The sequence below is a fragment of the Pogona vitticeps genome, chromosome 3, assembly GCF_051106095.1.
Source record: "Pogona vitticeps strain Pit_001003342236 chromosome 3, PviZW2.1, whole genome shotgun sequence".
Classification (NCBI taxonomy): Eukaryota; Metazoa; Chordata; class Lepidosauria; order Squamata; family Agamidae; genus Pogona; species Pogona vitticeps.
Genome location: NC_135785.1, coordinates 211,999,800 through 212,021,337, shown reverse-complemented (window position 1 = coordinate 212,021,337; position 21,538 = coordinate 211,999,800). Strand labels below are relative to the sequence as shown.

The 21,538-nt window shown below is 41.0% G+C and overlaps 1 protein-coding gene across 1 annotated transcript in view; it reads right to left on the bottom strand.

Annotated features, from left to right (window-relative positions):
- SAMSN1 (SAM domain, SH3 domain and nuclear localization signals 1) overlaps nucleotides 1-10,647 on the bottom strand; it is a 218,261-nt gene extending 207,614 nt beyond the window's left edge. The window contains exon 1 of the mRNA XM_072994045.2: nucleotides 10,555-10,647. The gene's annotated coding sequence lies outside the window, so the exon portion shown is untranslated. The remainder of the gene's footprint in view (nucleotides 1-10,554) is intronic.
- Between the last annotated feature and the right edge of the window lie 10,891 nt (nucleotides 10,648-21,538).

The window sequence follows — 21,538 nt, the reverse complement described above, 5'->3', positions numbered from 1 at the left end:
ATAGTTTCATAGAGGAAAGACAAGACTTGCATTTACTTTAACATTCTCATTCTGCCAATATTTATCAGCATTGCAATGAAACAATTTGTCTTAAGGAAAATCTCCCACTTTAATATTGTTCCTTTGCAATGTAAATGTCAAGTAATGTGGTATTTTAGATTTCTACTCCAAAACTAACACATTTGTGCTAGTATATTTGTTCAGACTCTCAAAAACCCTGGGATGTAATCAATGCATTATATTCATTTGGGTAAAATGAAGACAAACACAATCTACGTATCTGGGAAAGCCTTGTCCCCTTCAAGTGAATGAAAACTACAGTGCTTGTTTCTATTGTAATTTCTTTCCCTCCTTGAGACCTGACAAAACATTCAGTTTTCCTTCCTGTCTAGCAGACAGCGCACCATAGGGGGGACCTACTCATTAAGCATCCTGGATACAGAAAGCTGGCTGCTTCAAAGATTTGCATAAGAATCTTGGGAAGGAGCTAGAAGATTTACTTAAGAATCAGGTGGCAGTTTTGAAATGTCCTTTTGTAAGGCAGGCTGTAATGAATAAAACTGCAGGGCAGACAAAACATAAAAGGGCTGGGGAGAGGGAAAGAGTAGAGGGAGAGAAATACCATGCAAGCAGGTGTGAATAAAAGCTTTGCAGAGTGTGTCTTCCAGGTATAAAACCTGAAGACACATTTCTGTGCATCTTCTTTGGCCGCTTTTTTATGCACCTCTGGCTGACCCAATTATGTCAAGCGCCCCTTGAATCTCTTTAATAATAGCTGTTCTCCTATAGTGGTGATTTCAGATGAGGGCAATGTCAACATCAGCCATAGACAGCTCCACACTATTGAAGGTGGTTGCTGCTTCTGTACAGTTTTGGGGTTGCTACCCTGAAAACAAAGATCTTTCTTTCCTCCTTCCCCAGGAATGAGAGAGGCGAGGGAGACCTGCAAATCAAGATCTAGAGAGGCAAGGAAAAATAAATCAACCTGGAGATCAAGCTATTATCAAGACAAATAGAATACATAGTTATATAAATAAATATTTGACAGTTTTCTTCTCCATATCTTTTTTGTACAGGATCTTATATATATATAAGACAGTTCCCTCATGGCACCTCAAGGCTATTTTGTTCACAATAAAACAAAAAGCCAGTATCTTTGTTACAGAAATAAACAGAGCAGAATGTCTGTTGAGTGTTAGCTGTAGAGATGTGCCGGGGAAAACTCTTGTGTTGTTTTCATTTCTGGTCCTTTAAAGGAGTTCCTCATTCACTTTTGGGTCCTGGTCCTTTTGGTTCTTTTATTTCAGTTTTCCCATTCATGTTTCTGGTGTTAGAACAAATTAAGCTCTACAGAACTCTCAAAACCATTTGGAAAAAAAAGCAGGTATAAGGCAATGGAGAATCATCTTCAAAAGTGGGCAACAGTACATCAGAAAGAAACATCAACCATTCAGACCCAAACAAACACTAGCAGGACTTTGAAGTCCACATTTATCACCACATCACCATCTTCATGATCTTCATCAGTTCTTCAGCAGGAATCAGCATAGATGAGAAACAGAAATCGTCAACGTGATCATGATAAAAGTGAAAAACACACACTCACTAGGGCACCACACCAGAAACCCAAAGATAGAATATGGAGTATTGGGGAGACAGCTTTCTTCTCTCTGCCACTTTGATGTCTTCACTCTAGCAGTGTGAGCGATAGCCCACCAGTTGAAGGGCAAGCAGACACTCCAAGCGACAATAAAGGAAATGAGGTGAAATCCCATCACAAGTTAAGAAAATTAAAAGAGTTCAAAAGGAGGCAATCCATGTAATCCAGAAGGCAATCGAAAAGAGGAGGAACAGCAGCAAGACAATAGTAATAAAAATGTAATCCACAATACAGAAACAGCAGTAGCTGACTAGCGGCAAATAAATCGAATACAAAATGCATCTTCTAACTCCCAGGTTCTGTGGATCCCTAAAATCCCTTTCACCCAAGGGAGGCCTTTGGGGGGGTCACAGAACAGGATAAGGAACTTTTTAGAGGCTGAGAATTGCCACTGCCAGTCCAGGCAGCAGTATTGAGACAGGGGCCACTGGTGTCACTCTTTTTTGGCATGGAAGAGTTTCCTTTTCTGTTCTCTGGCTCCCAAAGTCTTCTTCAGGGTAAAAAGGATCCCTATGAATCTCCAGAATCTGGAGGGGGGGGGAAACAGTTCCCCCGCATTGCCACTGCCAATGATATCATCAGAGCTGTACAGCATAAAGTTGCCCAGTAGGACTCAGGCCAATATATGCAAGTGCTAGAAAAGGTTGATAAATGTTTGCCAGTAGCATCAATCAAAAAATATTACAAAAACATTGGAATGTAAGGAGTGAACATACGACCTTGTGATTTTGAAATCAAATTGAATTCTATCTTGGTTAACTTTTGTTATTTTGCCACATTCATATAATGAAGACTGATCAGCACCATGTATTTTTCCCGCTCTGTGAGATGTCCTAAAAGAAACTGAGATACACTTATTCCCAAAGTTATAAATATTCCTGCTTTGCTGTATTTTTGATACATGGATAAGATGGTCTCCTTGCTAAGAACACCAGCATAAAGTAAGAGCTTGAAAAGAGCAGAGAATTGTGGTTGAGCTTTGGGCCCTTATGAATCTTAACCAAGCTTGCTGGTGGAACAGTTGAAGCGTGCTTTCCTACTCTTATAAATTGCTTATGAACAGAGATGGGGCAAAGGAAATATGGACCCCAATGTCCTGTTTGGGATTCTGGCACTCATTCATTGCATTCTTTATATTTAATATGGGCTTCGGTAGCTGTTTCAGGGCAAATCAGAATTTCTACTAATTTTTACTTTATAGTAAAAAGCCACCAGGTCAGCCATTAGAGTTGGAATTGTCCAGTATTCCTCTCCCATCATTGATGGAGGTCTTTACATCCACTCCAAACTAAACTAGATGAGATGAAAATGTTTGATTTTGGTGGATATTAGCAATATAAGTAAATTCAGTCACATTTGTTCAGTCTGCAGTTGAGTTTGTACTCTGTTGGTTAATTTGGCCTTTTTGAGTTACTAATTTTGCAATGATCTGAAATTTGGTTTCAGTTTAATTTGGTCACACTTGATTTGCCCTGGTAGGTTTGTGCAAGGATTCTGCCAAAGGATAAGGTGAGTATATACCTTTTCACACTTTTATGGTATTTGATGGCTTCTGAGTTCTGCATCTTCAGGCTTTGTGATGTTGGTAAAGTTTGGCAGGACTGTGAAGTTTGGCAGGATAGAGATCACTGATGGATCCTGTTTTAGTAACATAGGGTTATTTGGTCCCTAGGTGGGGTTCTTTGGGGAAGACTCTCCTATACCAGTAATGTCTGATGGCCAGGTGTGCAGTGATCTAAGGTTCTTAATCAAGACATGCAAGCCTTGTCCAGGATGCTTAATGTAGGCTTACATCTTGGCTTAGATGGTAGATTCCTTCATGGTTCTCCTTCAGAGTTCTGATTAAACAAATGTGGCCCTTCTTACATCCATTCCAAGTATCTTTCCTTTTTATTGTCTCTTCCATTTGCATTCAGACTTGAAGGCTTCTAGTTGCTCAGGTGAGCCAGTCACCTGTTAATTTGGGTGCCAAACTTGCTGTCATCCCTGGACATAGACAGCTGACATCCCATTCATTAAATGTCACACATGGTATGGACCAAGGATAAATAAGGAAATAATCTCTCCTTAACTCTTCTTTTGAAGGTAGATCTCAAAATATAGAAGGACACAGTCCAGGAACAGTGCACACATATGCCTTGATCAAGCAAGAAATAAATACTAGGTGAGATCTACCGGTGTAGGGTAGTGGACAAAGCATGGGTCTAAGACTCAGGTTGTCAGGACTCAAATCTCAGCCATAGAAATTCTCTGGGGGTGCCAGAAATAAAGCAGTTCTTGAACTTCTCACATGCTTTAAAAGCCCTATTAGGTTTGCCATAAATTGGAAGTGACTTGACAGCAAGTAGTAACAGACACCACCCATACTAGAGCAATTTATACAACATGTGCAATTTGATGGATCTTTATCATACCCCAAATATCTCCCAAAGGCAGTATGTTTCTGTATCGCCACTAGACATGGGAATGAATATAAAAACAAATCAGCATATTCGTTAAATATCCCTCATTCTTCAGATATTCATTGCTTCATATTCTTGGGGTCCAGAGACCCCAACGAATATGAAGAAATGAATATGACCCTTTTATATTCGCCCCTTCATTCCCTATCTGCTTATGCCTCCACAGATCAGCTGTTCCTCAGAGGCATAATCAGAGAGGAATTTTCCGTTCGGGTGGCTTGCTTAGCAAGTGGAGGGGGAAAGCAGGGATCAAAGTGATCCTGCAGCAAAAGGAGGGGGAAAGCAGGGATCAAAGTGCTGCAGGATCATGTTGATCCCTGCTTTCCCCCTCATTTTTCTCAGCCCCCCCGTGGTGGCCTTAGCAAGTGGAGGGGGAAAGCAAAAAAAAAAAAGAATCTGACAAATGGTGAATGGGTCACTGTGGGAGCAATTCGCGGTTCATGGGTCATCAAGTATGACAACCCACTAAGCAAGACAAAGTGCCATTTTGGCACTTAGTCCCATGTCTAATAATCACCTGTGGGAGGAAGAGACAAAGGGAGGTGCTATTGAATTCATGTCTTGGAGCTATACTTCCCATAAATTTCTCATTGTCTTTGAACAAAATGCTGGATGAGATGGGCATTTGATTTCCTACAACATGTCTCTTTATATGTGCTTACATTCAGTTGTGAGTATCTAGGCTCTCATATAGCATTCAAGAGTTTCTGAGGGCCAGTGGCAGGAGCAGAATGCCAGTCCCAGAATCTGAATGCCTCTTCTGTCCTTTCCATCACAATTTCTGGTATGCAAATCCAGCCCCATCAGACCAGAATAGGAGAGAGCAGCACCTCGACTCCTCCTGCCATTGGACAAGGAGGGAGAGGAGAATAAGAAAGTGTGGTGGCTGCTGGACACATTGCTAGGAGAAGGGAAAGTAGCCCCATACCACTTGCCAGAAGCCAGTTCCTCCTATTCTTGTCTCTTTCTGGAATGCCTCGCTCAAAGGACTATTTCTGGAGCCAAGCATTTTAGCAAAAGAGAACTCTGGAAGTAAGGGGGAGTTCTCTAGAGCAGTGGGGGTTGAACAATGGAGGTGGTGGCAGGTGGGTGTGATGGACAACTCTCAGATCACTCCTGTCAGTCAAGTCAGAGCTCTGGTGTGGGAGCCTATGACATGATAGGAGGGGTGGAACCAAGAGAATAAAAGACAGTTAATGACGGTTTAAGGCAGTTAGGCCCTAGAGAAGAGAAATAGAGAGAGAGAGAGGGAGAGATTGAAAGAGACAGGAATAGGACAAGTCTTGGAAAGTTTGGGTAGTTAATAATTGAATGAATTAAAAGTGATAATAATAAAAGAAACTGTTTGAATATAGTAACATCGCGATTAAAGAAAATCTAACTAAGCAAGCATCTCTCAAATCAAAAGAACATATATTGAATGAATAAAATAAGACCAGCTTTGATTTCCATGTATGATTGAACTGTTATCCTATAAATAAACCTTGTTAATGTTGACAGCTGTGACTCATTATTAAATTTGGTAGATTGAGGAAACTCCACTGGTGGCAGCGTATAAAAGGTGAAAATTGCGAGTAGCACCCAAAGACAAATCTGGGAGTTAAGGAAAACAAACAGAGGAGCTGGAGGGCTGCTACAGTAGGGATTGCCTATGTTCATTCAAAGGGCAGCTCAGGCATCCATCTCTCTGGGTCTCAGTACGACCAGCTCTACTGAGGACCAAAAGATATACAGTGGACCCTTGACTTACAGACGGCTTGACTTACAGACTTTTTTGAGTTACAGACTTCTGTGGCCGCAAAATTTAGGTTTGACTTGCAGCCTGAGAATTGACTTACAGACCAGAAAAAAACCAAAATGGAACAAAAACATCCTGTTACGGGATTAATCGGTTTTCAATGCACTGTAGGTCAATGGAGACTTGGCCTACAGACTTTTTGACTTGAGAACCGCCTTCCAATACGGATTAAGTTCTCAAGTCAAGACCCCACTGTATTGGATCACTGCATGTCTTTGTACCTGGTTGTTGGCTACACTGTGAGCAAAATCAGCATAGGATAGGAACTGCTTAAGATATTCCCTTAAAACGTCTGGCTTTAACATGGATGGTATCAGTGTATCCTTTCCCCTGGGAAGAAAAAGTGACTCAAGTTGATTTTGGATAAAGAAAATGAGGAACGCAACTATATAAGTTTCACATCTACATATACATAATGCTTGCACCCTGTCACTCAAACTTGTAACTCCCAAAGGTTGTTTTGCATGGGAAAAAGATACAAAGATGGTGCCCATATGTAATTTGGTCCCTTTATTTATCCAGGAGCAGTCCCTGAGACTTGGTGAGCAACAAGGACAACTACCTGCTACAGTCTTTTAAAGGGAGATTATTATTATTGTTACATCTTGCAACTAAGAGCTAAAGTTAAGAAAATAAGAAAAACAATGCATTTTAGATTGATACCGGAATGAATGTTGCTGATATTATTTTGCATTCAAGGATTCAGAAAAGTTAATAATAAATAGACTGAGTGTACCTACAACTTGTACACAAAATAGTTTTGCAAGAGAGGTTAAAAGTTCAAAGTTGAGTCAAAGTCTATAGTACCTCCACTGTTCTCTTTTAATTATCTGAGGTCAGGAAGTTAATAATACCAGAAATACCCACTAGAGACCTCTTGCTCACTAGATGAACTTTAAACTTGTCCCATTTTTTTTCCAAAGGGTAAAAAGTTCAGTGAAAACACAATGGCTTCTCCTTTGGCCTACACCAGTTCAACCACAAGGGTTAAAAGTTTAACTGTAAAAGAGGAACCTTTGTTCGCTGAGGTGATTTCAAAAGTTCACTTATTAAAAAGTAAAGATTCCAAACACAAGGCAAAGTCCAATGCCATTTTATTCTACAAAGATTAAAATATTGCAATAAAGGAAAGCCCTTTGATCTCCTATCACATCATTCAGGAATGACTTCTGAAATGTATTTTTCCCCCCTGTATTTTGAACTCTGGAGAACAAATGTGGTTTGTTTGTTTGTTTTAAAGCCTGGCTAAACATCTGTGTCCTGCTTTGGTAAGTTCTATTTAATTTCTTTTTACCACTTATACATTAAGAGGAGCATTTATTCCTCTACAGCTTAAATTGCTTAGAAGGACATATGACATCCTTTAACTCACAGAGGGCTTGTCCAGACCGGCAAAAGTTCTGCAGTAAATAGGCACAGTTGGTTGTGGTTCCTTCCAAAGCTATGTATGGTCTTGAAAATCACCTCTCTGGGAAATACATCTGAATAATTCATTATAAATTCACTTCCTTGTTGCAACTTTGCTCTTAGAGAGTTTTTGGTCTCTTTTAAAATATAATTAATGAGGTAATTAAAGGCTTCCAGCTGGGAGTCTCTGACTTGAAAATGAACTTGCCACAGGAAGTGCAGTAGTAACTGCAACAACTCGTAGTGCAAAATAATACAACCCTTCCAGTAAGATTAGTAAAGCACAGAGGGTGTGGGGAAAGTACAGATCTCAGTGAACTGAGTCTTGCATTGTCTGGCCAATGGAGGAAGAAAATGAGACAGAACAATGCTGAGTCAGGTACTTTCCCACCTGAGTATTGCTCCACTTCTGTGCCAAAATATGTTTTAAACAGAAAAAAAAGTGCTTTCCATTTGTAGTGCAGATCTTAAACCTTAAAAACTTACGATTAGGAATAGTTTTGGAGATGTCTTTCAAGTATGACCAAAGTATGATTTCTTATCACCAACTGTTTTGCCACAGCTGGAAACAGGTTCCGAGGATTTGGAAACAATGAGCACACTAGTAAGATAAGGCTGAAGATTTTACAAGGCAAATAGCACACCAGGAAATGTGCATGGACTGGAAAAATATTTGTGTCCCTTCTGTTTCTCAGGAGTCCCTTGGAAATGATAAGAGATGAACCCCTGCATAGATGTTGAGATTTCTTATGTCTTCTAATTCATTCAGGGTGACAAGGGGCAGGGGAGGAAATTCTGGATGGTAGCAAACAGAATATGAAATGTGCTTAAAATTCAGTTGATGCAGGACCAGCTCTATGATTAGGTAAAGTAATCACCTTAGGTGGCAGATGCTGGGAGGCCAGAATAGTATTGCCTCAGATGCTTCTCATGATCCCTTGTTATTTTTTTTCTCTTAAAGGGAAAAAAATGCACCACACAACCTATTCTTCAACAGCTAAATTATACTGCCATTCTCAGGCACAGAGGGAGACATAACCGAGTTCACCTGCCAGCTCAATTGGGTTGAGTACAGTGGTGCCTCGCATAGCGAGGTTAATCCGTTCCGGATTAACCTTCGCTATGCTGAAGCATTGCTGAACGGGGCAGCGATTTCCATTGGAACGCATTAAACATCATTTAATGCGTTCCAAATGGGCCAAATACTCACCGTTCAGCGATGCTTCAGGATGGCCGGCAGCCATTTTCGCGCCCTCGCCTCACTTAACAAGGGCGCGAAAACGCTGCGCGCGGCCATTTTGGGCCATTTCCCGGCTTCCGGCGGCCATTTTGGCCGCCGAACAGCTGATCGGCGGGGGTCGTTTTGCGCTTACCGAAACGCTTACCGGTCTTCGCAAAGCGAATTTTTCCCCATTAAAAAAACGTTGAGCGATCGCATTAGCGATCCGAAAAAACGGATCGCTATGCGATTTCATCGTTATACGGTGTGCTCGTTAAGCGAGGCACCACTGTATATGAAATGCAGGTAGAGCTGTAATGTTGTTTTTGCTACTTGAAGCTGACCTGCTGAACTCCTTCTTCAAGCCAGCCTAGAGTTGACGCCTGGCTCATCGAGGAAGGAAGATTTCCACACTGTGAATCAATTTCCAAAATCTATTTGATTCTGAATTTACTATACTTACCAGTTATATAGTGTACTGGCAATGTTCTTCACACATATTACAGTGGTGCCTCGCATAGTGACGATAATCCGTTCCGAAAAAATCGTCGCTATGTGGATTCGTCACTATGCGGGGCAAAAAAGCCCATAGGAACACATTAAAACACGTTTAATGCATTCCTATGGGCAAAAAACTCACAGTTATGCGGAAATCCTCCATGCGGCCGCCATTTTCGCTGCCCGGTAAGCAAGGAAAGGGCGCGAAAACACAATGGGCGGCCATTTTCTTTACCCAGCGAACATTTTGGAACTGCCGATCAGATCAGCTGTTGGAAAAACATCGTTATGCGATAATCGGTAAGCGAAACAGCTTACCGATCATCGCAAAGCGATGTTTTCCCATTTAAAACATCGTTATGTGATCGCTTTTGCAATCACAAAAACTCAATCGCTATGTGGATTCGTCGTTAAATGAATCGCTCGTTAAGCGAGGCATCACTGTAATTCAATAATCTCAAACCAATGTTTTGAGATAAGCGAAGGTCAGCCTGCCCATATTGTACCAGAAAATGGAAAGAAGTGACACAGAAATCCTGGTGTTTAGTGTAATCGGTTTCACTTGGCCAATTGAATCAGTGGGAATTGGACAAGGCAACTCCTCTGTACTTTCATGTAGTCACAACTTGTTGCTGTTGTTTAGTCATTTAGTCATGTCCGATTCTTCATGACCCCATGGGCCAGAGCATGCCAGGCCCTCCGGTCTTGTACTGCCTCCCAGAGTTGGGTCAAATTCATGTTGGTCGCTTCGATGACACTGTTCAACAATCTCATCCTCTGTTGTCCCCTTCTCCTATTGCCTTCACACTTTCCTAACATCAGGGTATTTTCTAGGGAGTCTTCTCTTCTCATGAGATGGCCAAAGTATTGGAGCCTCAGCTTCAGGATCTGTCCTTCCAGTGAGCACTCAGGGTTGATTTCCTCCAGAATTGATAGGTTTGTTCTCTTTGCAGTCCAGGGGACTCTCAAGAGCCTCCTCCAGCATACAATTCAAAAGCATCAATTCTTCGGCGGTCAGCCTTCTTTATGGTCCAGCTCTCACTTCCATACATCACTACAGAAAAAACCACAGCTTTGACTATGCAGACTTTTGTCGGCAAGGTGATGTCTCTGCTTTTTAAGATGCTGTCAAGGTTTGTCATTGCTTTCCTCCCAAGAAGCAGGCATCTTTTAATTTCGTGGCTGCTGTCACCATCTGCAGTGATCATGGAGCCCAAGAAAGTAAAATTGTCACTGCCTGCATATCTTCGTCTTCTATTTACCAGGAGGTGATGGGACCAGTGGCCACGATCTTGGTTTTTTTGATGTTGAGTTTCAGACCGTTTTTTGTACTCTCCTCTTTCACCCTCATTAAGAGGTTCTTTAATTCCTAGTCACAACTAGAGGATGCTCATATAAATCAATGGAACCTATGGAGGAATTGACTCTTCCAATCCTCACTGATTCACTGGGCCTACTCTTGTACAACTTTTTAAGCAACACCATTTCAGGCAGGGAGACAGCCACTTACCTAAAATGGATTTTGATGTAGAGACCGATCATTTTTTCTTTAAGAAACGTATACCCTGCTTCTCCACTGGGGGAAACAACTCAATCAAAGGACCTACAAAATATAAACAACATTAAAACACATTTATGTCATACAGTTGAAACAAAACACAAGGAATTCCAACTGCTGATAAAAAAATTCAACAGCTTCAAATCTGAGTATGATTTAGTTCATCACTCTCCAGAGATGGGAAAAATAATGAAATCCACCGATCCCACCTCGTGACTCCTCCAACCTTTTGCCAATCAGCCCCATAGCTTTCTGAAAAAAGCAAGTAACCTTCCTCTTTCTGCCCCTCTTTAATTTGATCTGAGAATTATGTGTGTAGAGGAACATTTGTTTTCATGAAGCAAGCCTGTGCTAACTTGACTTTATGTTTTGTTTTGTTTTCCTCTCATAGCATTATCAACTGGTGAAAATCTATGCGTAACAGAATACCACTTTATTTGGGAAAAACCTGCAATATTTGAGGGCCAATCTCTGTTGCAATGCTCAAGCAGTGACCAGCCCTTATAGCATAAGTCTTTACTGTTTGTTACAAAAGATGGAAAGACCATGTGGCTCATATAAAGGCTGTACTTGAGTTCCAGAATGTACGAAGAAGCTGGTGTAAGGATTTTTGCATTGAGCACTGGGGATTGCTGTTGCTGTAGGTCAGAAGATATTTCATAAACCTAGATATTATTATGCCATAGTAACCTACGGTATCTCCTTCATGGATTGCTGCCTTGTCGTGGCGAAGGGGCTTGAGTAACTCAGAGAAGCTATGGGCTATGCCGTGCAGGGACACCCAAGACGGACAGGACATAGTGGAGAGTTCCGACTAAACGCAATCCACCTGCAGTAGGAAATGGCAAGCCACTCCAGTATCTTTGCCAAGAACGCCCCATGATCAGAAACAAAAGGCTAAAAGATATGACGCTGGAAGATGGGCCCCTCAGGTCGGAAGGCGTCCAACATGCTACTGAGGAAGAGTGGAGGACAAGTACAAGTAGCTCCAGAGCTAATGAAGTGGTTGGGCCAAAGCCGAAAGGACGCTCAGCTGTGGACGTGCCTGGAAGTGAAAGGAAAGTCCAATGCTGTAAAGAAAAATACTGCATAGGAACCTGGAATGTAAGATCTATGAACCTTGGGAAGCTGGAGGTGGTCAAACAGGAGATGGCAAGAATAAACATTGACATCCTGGGCATCAGTGAACTAAAATGGACAGGAATGGGCGAATTCAGCTCAGATGATTATCATATCTACTACTGTGGGCAAGAATCCCGTAGAAGGAATGGAGTAGCCCTCATAGTCAACAAAAGAGTGGGAAAAGCTGTAATGGGATACAATCTCAAAAATGATAGAATGATGTCAATACAAATCCAAGGCAGACCATTCAACATCACAATAATCCAAGTTTATGCACCAACCAGCATTGCTGAGGAGACTGAAATTGAACAATTCTATGAAGATTTACAACACCTTCTGGAACTGACACCAAAGAAAGATGTTCTTCTCATTCTAGGGGACTGGAATGCTAAAGTAGGGAGCCAAGAGATAAAAGGAACAACAGGGAAGTTTGGCCTTGGAGTTCAGAACGAAGCAGGACAAAGGCTAATAGAGTTTTGTCAAGAGAATAAGCTGGTCATCACAAACACTCTTTTCCAACAACACAAGAGGCGACTCTATACATGGAAATCACCAGATGGGCAATATCGAAATCAGATTGATTATATTCTCTGCAGCCAAAGATGGAGAAGCTCTATACAGTCAGCAAAAACAAGACCCGGAGCTGACTGCGGTTCTGATCATCAGCTTCTCATAGCAAAATTCAAGCTTAGACTGAAGAGAGTAGGAAAAACCACTGGGCCACTCAGGTATAATCTAAACCAAATCCCTTATGAATACACAGTGGAAGTAAAGAACAGATTTAAGGAACTAGATTTGGTGGACAGAGTGCCTGAAGAACTTTGGATAGAGGCTCGTAACATTGTCCAGGAGGCAGCAACGAAAACCATCCCAAAGAAAAGGAAATGCAAGAAAGCAAAGTGGCTGTCCAACGAGGCCTTAGAAATAGCAGAGAGGAGAAGGGAAGCAAAATGCAAGGGAGATAGGGAAAGCTACAGAAAATTGAATGCAGACTTCCAAAGAATAGCAAGGAGAGACAAGAGGGCCTTCTTAAATGAACAATGCAAAGAAATAGAGGAAGATAACAGAAAAGGAAAGACCAGAGATCTGTTCAGGAAAATTGGAGATATTAGAGGAACATTTTGCGCAAAGATGAACATGATAAAAGACAAAAATGGGAGGGACCTAACAGAAGCAGAAGACGTCAAGAAGAGGTGGCAAGAATACACAGAGGAATTATATCAGAAAGATTTGGATATCCCGGACAACGCAGACAATGTAGTTGCTGACCTTGAGCCAGACATCCTGGAGAGCGAAGTCAAGTGGGCCTTAGAAAGCCTGGCTAACAACAAGGCCAGTGGAGGTGATGGCATTCCAGTTGAACTATTTAAAATCTTGAAAGATGATGCTGTTAAGGTGCTACATTCAATATGCCAGCAAGTTTGGAAAACTCAACAGTGGCCAGAGGATTGGAAAAGATCAGTCTACATCCCAATCCCAAAGAAAGGCAGTGCCAAAGAATGCTCCAACTACCGTACAATTGCACTCATTTCACACGCTAGCAAGGTTATGCTCAAAATCCTGCAAGGTAGGCTTCAGCAGTATGTGGACCGAGAACTCCCAGAAGTACAAGCTGGATTCCGAAGAGGCAGAGGAACTCGAGACCAAATTGCTAACTTGCGCTGGATTATGGAGAAAGCCAGAGAGTTCCAGAAAAATATCTACTTCTGCTTCATTGACCATGCGAAAGCCTTTGACTGTGTGGACCACAACAAACTATGGCAAGTTCTTAAAGAAATGGGAGTGCCTGACCACTTGATCTGTCTCCTGAGAAACCTATATGCGGGACAGGAAGCAACAGTTAGAACTGGTCATGGAACAACTGAGTGGTTCAAAATTGGGAAAGGAGTACGGCAAGGCTGTATATTGTCCCCCTACTTATTTAACTTATATGCAGAATACATCATGCGGAAGGCTGGACTGGAAGAAACCCAAGCCGGAATTAAGATTTCCGGAAGAAATATCAACAACCTCCGATATGCAGATGATACCACTCTGATGGCAGAAAGTGAGGAGGAATTAAAGAACCTTGTAATGAGAGTGAAAGAGGAGAGTGCAAAAAACGGTCTGAAACTCAACATCAAAAAAACTAAGATCATGGCCACTGGTCCCATCACCTCCTGGGAAATAGAAGGGGAAGATATGGAGGCAGTGTCAAATTTTATCTTCCTGGGCTCCATGATCACTGCAGATGGAGACAGCAGCCCTGAAATTAAAAGACGCCTTCTTCTTGGGAGGAAAGCGATGACAAATCTTGACAGCATCTTGAAAAGCAGAGACATCACCTTGCCAACAAAAGTCCGAATAGTCAAAGCTATGGTTTTTCCTGTCGTGATGTACGGAAGTGAGAGCTGGACCATAAAGAAAGCTGACCGCCGAAGAATTGATGCCTTTGAATTGTGGTGCTGGAGGAGGCTCTTGAGAATCCCCTGGACTGCAAGGAGAACAAACCTATCAGTTCTAAAGGAAATCAACCCTGAGTGCTCACTGGAAGGACAGATCCTGAAGCTGAGGCTCCAGTACTTTGGCCATCTCATGAGAAGAAAAGAGTCCTTGGAAAAAACCTTGATGTTAGGAAGGTGTGATGGCAAGAGGAGAAGGGGACGACCGAGGATGAGATGGCTGGACAGTGTCTGCGAAGCAACCAACATGAACCTGACACAACTCCGGGAGGCAGTAGAAGACAGGAGGGCCTGGCGTGCTCTGGTCCATGGGGTCACGAAGAGTCGGACACGACTAAACGACTAAACACACACACACAACCTACGGTATACAGTAGAGTGGAATAAAAATGGGTATGGGTTGTCAAACACATATTTCTTGTATGAGCGGTCACGTAAGTATATTTTAAAACATAAAATAATATGGATCCTGCACATATAACCAGTTCTGAACCTATCTCTAGGATTTCTGAAAATATAGCCAGCTATGTCACCTTTACCACTTGACAGAGAAAAATTCACCTAACTCACGTGTGGGGTCAAAACTGTTTTTGACATTCAGGAACTTTAATGATGTTCAGAGGAGTAGAAGTATAAGTTACGAAACATCCAAAAATATGAATAAGTCATACAGGGGGGAAAAATCACAAAAAACACATTGGAATTAAAAGTGTGTTTTAAATGGTTTTTTGAGAACAAATGCCTCATTAAAGAATGAATTGACTTAAGACCACAAATGATGTCAAAAGGAAGATAATGACTGACATGACATAGAATACAACATACCGTGCATTCTTGGCCTCAAAGCTTCAAACAAAATCTTTTCCGGAAAAGGTAAGTAGATACGTAAGATGGGAAACTTTAAAAACTTTTAATCATTTATATTCCAATTGTATACCTATTAGTTATGTGCTGTCAATTGGGAACTGACTTATAGTGATCTTAATAAAGTATGCTGCTTATATACTGTCCCATAGTGCTTAGAGCACTTTCTGGGTGATTTACAATTCAGTTATGCATATTACGCATTGCCCCTTCCCCGCAAGCAGGGTACTCAATTTACCAACCTTGGAAGGACAGAGGGCTGAGTCAACTTTGAACCGGCTACTTCAGCCTGTCAGGATTGATCTCTGGTTGCGAGCAGAGTTTTGATTGCAGTATTGCAATTTAATTGCTGTCCCATGAGGCTTTTTAAAGGTTTTTCAAGGTAAGTGAGATGTTTAATGAGAAGTGTTTTTTTTACCAGTTCCACTCCCACAATGAGTTTCTGTAGCCAAATGGGGATTATAACTCTGGTCTTCAGAGTCTTATTCCTGCACTCTGTTCATTATACCACACCTCTTGTGTACATGACTGTGGGGGTGAATATAGTAATGTTTAGAAACATCCCCAGATCGTCTAATTGCAGGTAATCTAGCTGAGTGCAGAACAGTCTGTACACTCTCTATTACCTTTACAAGATGTACAGTGGACCCTTGACTTACAGATGGCTCGACTTACAGACTTTTTGAGTTGCAGACTTCTCTGGCCGCAAAATTTAGGTTCGACTTGCAGCCAGAGAATCGACCTACAGACCAGAAAAAAACAAAAATGGAACAAAAATGGAACAAAAACGGCCGGTTATGGGACTGATCGGTTTTCAATGCACTGTAGGTCAATGGAGACTCGACCTACAGACTTTTCAACCTGCAGCCACCGTACCGATACAGATTAATTCCGTAAGTAGAGGGTCCACTGTACTGCGTTTTAAGATACACAAATAGTATTTCATGTTAGTACAAGAAGGACATAAAAGGTACAGCAGCAAAAGCCATTATTGCCAAGATTTTCAAATAACACGTAAAGCTAAGTACAAAATTGGGGCCTTATCACTTTTCAGCTCTGAAAATCTTTTCAATATAACTTTGTTATATTGGCTTTTAAAATGTGGAAGGAAGTCATTTAGTGGAAAAGCAGGCTAAATATTTATGGTTCACATTTTTGTAATATGTGTGTGAAGGGGGCTGGCTCTGAGCAAGAAAATGTAAATGACATTTCTTTGTTTTGCTTTGTTTTTTTCTACAGCTAAGCTGACTGAAGGGAGACGAATTTGGCAGAAGGGCTCAGAAACTGACAGATTAGGAGATGTCAAGAGGTTCATCCTGACTGGTGGAAGCGTATTAAAAAAATCTATTCATGAGATTCAAGATCAAACCTGAGACCAAAGGGAGAGCTTTTGGGATCTCTCAGGAAATGTTCTTCGAAGTCACAAAGGTGGAGTAGTTAAGTTATGAACTGATTTTGGGCCAAGTGATTGAAAAACACAGGTATGAAAGAATACAGATAAATAGATGCAGAACCTAGGTATAATATAGTAAATGAGATGAAATGGCAACACAAAGCAGGTGAGAAGAGCAGATTTTGTATAGCTAGCAGAAAGTTGCCATGTACTGCCACCATAGCTACCATTCCCATTAGAGCTCATATTTAATGTTGCCCTTCCTATACCACACATGACACTCTTGAGTTTTTCAGATCTTACACTTCTTCCAGGGCGTATGGAAGACTGACCACCAGCACTTGGGAAGTTTATTTTTCCCCAGGCTCTGTACTATTCCTGCCAGAGCTTCTGTAACAGGATAGTTCACAAAGTGTGATGCTGGTGCACCACGGCTTGTTTTGCTTCAACCACATGCGCTGACTGACTCTTTCTCCAGTCCTCCCCTCATATTCCTGCCTTTTTGGTGTGGCAACATTGCACAAAGGCAACACGGCTCATGCAAAAACCTTCATGCTGGGCAAGCAAGGCCTGCTGTTAGTTACAAATAGCTTCCTCCAGTGCTGCTTATTCTCTGATTTGTTTTTCCACCTAGAGACCAAGAGAAGTGTAGTAATTTCCTGAGAGGTCAGCTACTGCCTAGAATCCTGGCATCTCTACCTGTGGAGAAGGGAAATGCCAACAGTAAAAGTCATTCCCTTCTCAGTTCTATGAGGTGGTTGTGTCACCTTATTCAAAGTTCCTGGCACTACCACCTCACACTGCTTCCTCATACGAATCATGCCAAGAACTAAAACAGCTAGACCTTTTCGACATGTAATGCCTAATGATCCAGGTCTCTCCCATCCTATATATATCTTTAGGGATTAAAAAAAAGAACTTAAATACAGTATTACAGATCAATCTTGCTTGAATTTCATCTTAGTGTTTTTTTTTTTTTAAATCCTTCCAGAGTTCCAGCCTGTCAAGGTTGTTTAAAATCTTTGTTCTGCCTTCTGCGGTGTTAGCTGTCTTTCCCATCTTCATATCAATGGCTCTACTTCTATGCCTTCATCCAAATCATTTATAAAAAATGCTGAAAAGCACAAGGCCTAGAGTACAGCCCATGACACTCCACTCAAAAGCTCTTTCCAGCATCTGTTAACGATGCAATTTCACAGTAATAAAAGAAAAACAATGTGTTTGTTAAAATGATAATAGTGTTTGGCTCATTAAGTTCTATGAACATTGAATAAAGGGTCAACAGCTTTATTTGTAAGTATGAATGGTTTCAGGTAAGAAAATTTGGAGTTATATGTTTCTATACATTAGCTACACTTGTTGGAAAATTATTTCTGACGTAGTTCTTCATATGTAGGTCTCAGAGCTAAAGGCCACTGAAACATAGGTGTGGAAGTTGTAGGTCCCTCATACCCTGGAGGTTCAAGTAGCCAAAAACCCAAATAATTGTATCCCTGTGCCTAACTCTAGCTTATGAGAGCATCACCAAATGAAAACATAAGCCCAGCTAGAAGGCTTCAGGTTAACTGGCTGACCACAGGAAAAGATTCTTCAAGATAAGAGACCTTTTGGGGAGTATCCTGGGAGGAAGGTAAAACCCTTCCTTCCAGGAAGACCAGTGGGCCAAATCCTCTCACTTCCACTATTAACTAGCCTGCTGACTGCAGCTGAGCTGTGGGTGGGGCTTAAGCTACTCAGCTGTATAAGCTCACCTTGGGACGTTTAGTTTGTTGGAAATAGTGTTTCAGTTTACATCTGTAGTGTATGCAAGTGGTTTAGCTCCTGGGTGTTTATTATTTTTGAAGCATCTTGACTATGTTTCTTGGGCTCTCTCTGATTATTTACTATTACTATGGGGCAGCCTAGATTTTGGATCCCCATACCTAGTGTATGTGATTCTCCAGTATGACTCTGTTTGCTAGACCTCAGCTTTGTCTCAGTGTAATTCTGGATTCTCTTGACTGGGTCTATCAATGGTTTCACTTGCCTTGGTCTGTTAAGATCTTACCCTTGGGACCACATCAAGAAATTGATCTATGAAACAAATTGAAGCTAAAATGAAATTTAAAGATAGAGGAAGAAAATAATGCATCACCAGATTCCATTGTTTTTGTGCAGGCATACTACACTGGAATCCACATTTGCATATGGTCCAGAATAGGTGAATGGAATGAGCAAATGGATATTTTTCTATGACCCATTAACCAACAGTGTCTGTATACTTGAAAGTAAATTCACTTAGTACAATGAGAAAACAAAGTGGAGGCATTTTTTTTAGTTTTCTCAAGTTATTTCATCTGATCTTTATCATTCTACTAACATGATTTTTCAGGAGGAAAGATACTACCCCTTTTTGTACTGTACATCATATTTAGCAATGAACTAACTCTCTCTAGTGGGTGACACTTTGTAATAATTGGCCTAATCTTTATTAATTTCTTCCATGTTCATTCCAGTAACATTAATCATATGATACACTTTTGGTATTAATTTGAATGTCATTGGTACTTTCTTAGCAGTTCCATTGTAATTCGGGGTTAATTAATTTACTGTTCCTGACAATTTTGATTTTGAAATTAAACTTAAAGCACAAAATCCACCTTGGCAGGTGTTTTTTTTTTTTTTTTTAAACATGCTTAGAACTGCAGGTGCAAATATCTCAGGTGTAATTTTCTTGTGCAGTTCCCCTTCCAACAAGAATTACACAATTGAATTTAATGTATACTATATGTTTAGGTCTGGGCTGCTCCAGAGATCTACAGCCCACTTTGTCACATTTGGAGTACACTACAGAAGTGCAAGGCTGCCTCAGATAACCTGGGTCTCTTTCAAAAGTTATCTGGCTATAAAGGGATAAACTGTCTACCAAGAACAAAGTCTCTTTTGTGCAGAAAAAGTTGAAAAACACTTTTATCAGCAGATCAGAATTTGTGTGGGATGAACATCTGCTGAAGGAGCTGATGTAATCACACATACACACACACACACACACACACACACACACACACACACACACAGAGTATAACTGTTTATGTCATTAGCAGGGTGCTATCGGCAAGAGTGTCGAAAGAGCTTCTGAAAAATGCCGTTTATGAGAAAGTGGAACTGACTTAAGATTTAAATATAACCACAGTTGCAGGACATGGTGCTATACTTTTGCAAACTGTTTAATTAGGATTTATGCATTGCTGTGCTGAATGCATTCTATTGGTTTGCTGACACCCTGGATGATGACTACAGAACTGCTGGATAGCAGACATAGGAATGGACTTCCATCTTTCTTTGTATACTGTCTTTGCTAAAAACAATAGCAATGATACTGGGACACCTGTAACAGAACACGCTAACACCATTAGTTCAAGATGTGTTGATTTAAGAGAAACAGCAGTTAAGCTTTCAGAAAGAACTCTCTGTTGATTCCTGGATGCAACAAAATCTAAAGAAATTTTCCCAGAGGGGAGGGAGTTGCATAGTAGTATATTTGAATGATTCATGTGCAGAGCATGTACCTTAATACAACACTGGATCTGATTTAGTATCTTAAAATACACAGGATAAATTTAAAGTTTAGGATCAAGTGCTCCTTGTGGACCCCCATGCCAAGATACTTACTGTGCTCCATCAGTGAAAGGTTGACTGTGGTTGATCAGAAAAAGTCTAAGGTTTGCTTTGAACTGTACCCTGGCCAGCCATCCTCCTTTAATATTTCACAAAAGTATAATAAAATAAATTGAGTGAAAGAAAAAAATATCCCAGAATGTAAAAAGCCATCTAAACAGTGATGCAAATCTTTCCTTCCATTCTGTACCTCTGTAAAATGGCTGCTGGAGGGACTGCAAGGAGATACAGACATATGGTGATGTCAATTTGAAACTCCCCTAGCACATTCTGGGTTGGCATGTCCAGGGTACAGCTTGGGCTTCATCGGGGAATTCAGCTGTCACTCTTCCCCCCCCCACCCTTTGGTGCCAGCAGTTCAGCTGACTGCAACTTCATTACTCTCAATGTTCCCTTTCCTTGACTCAAATCACTGGCTATCATTTTCACTCTCCAAATATCAAATGGGATGCAAAGGATCTGTTATGGTGCCGCTCTGCCCTAGGTTGAGCAGCCTCTTTCTTATTCACTTGTAACTTTATGGATTTTTTTTCAAATACCTCTTGTTTGGTCTGTATCTTGTCAGGCCTGCTGCCATGTTTTCTGGACTCAGAGATAATGAACATGCCTGTGAGGTAAAGACTAAAGATTTTACTAGCCAAACAGCAAAATAGAAAAAAAACTACATGCATGTTCCTAAAATGCAGGTTTCTCATCTTTGGGTACATTCAGAAGTGTGGGAAGATGGCACACATTGTTCCAGTCAAGTTCATTGGTTCCTTTACCAAATTTCATTTTATTTCATTTTAAGAAGAACAATACTGATCCCTGGAAGAAATTTGTGGGGAGTTTACAGATGTGTGAGCAGATCTCAGGAAGCTGAAGACTCAGCTTCTTTATGCACTAGCTATATTTTTTTGGCTAATGTTCAGGTGTGTGTTTCAGTAAGCATCTTTTAAATCCCAGTACCATATATCTACTTCCTTATTCTGATTTCATTTGTTGTGTGCCTCTTTCCACCCTACCCTATTTATTTATTTATTTATTTATGCATGCATGCATGCATGCATGCATGCATGCGTGTATAAAGCAAATTTTGTGGCAAAAGTATTTGTTGGGTTAAGAATCACACAGACACATAATTAGGAACCCCTGAACATAGACTGGCAAAGAGTTTGCATTTGGCAATCAGTTTATATAAAAAGCAATTGCTAGAGAATGCAAAGGGAGGAAGAAAACCACATATCCACGAGGTCAGTGAAATGGCTGATGTTGTGTTACAAAGGACACAGGGAAGCTTGAATGGTTTACAAGCAGCAGCAACAAGCCTGAAAATACATCTTAATCATGTAATCTCCCACCACGTGGTGAACTAACTACTTGAGGTTAAGGTGACAGGGATCATTCTGTAAGGGCAAGCTACTGCATTTGCAGGCAGATTACTGGGTATGTTAAACAGAGAAGGAAAGAGATTGCTTTG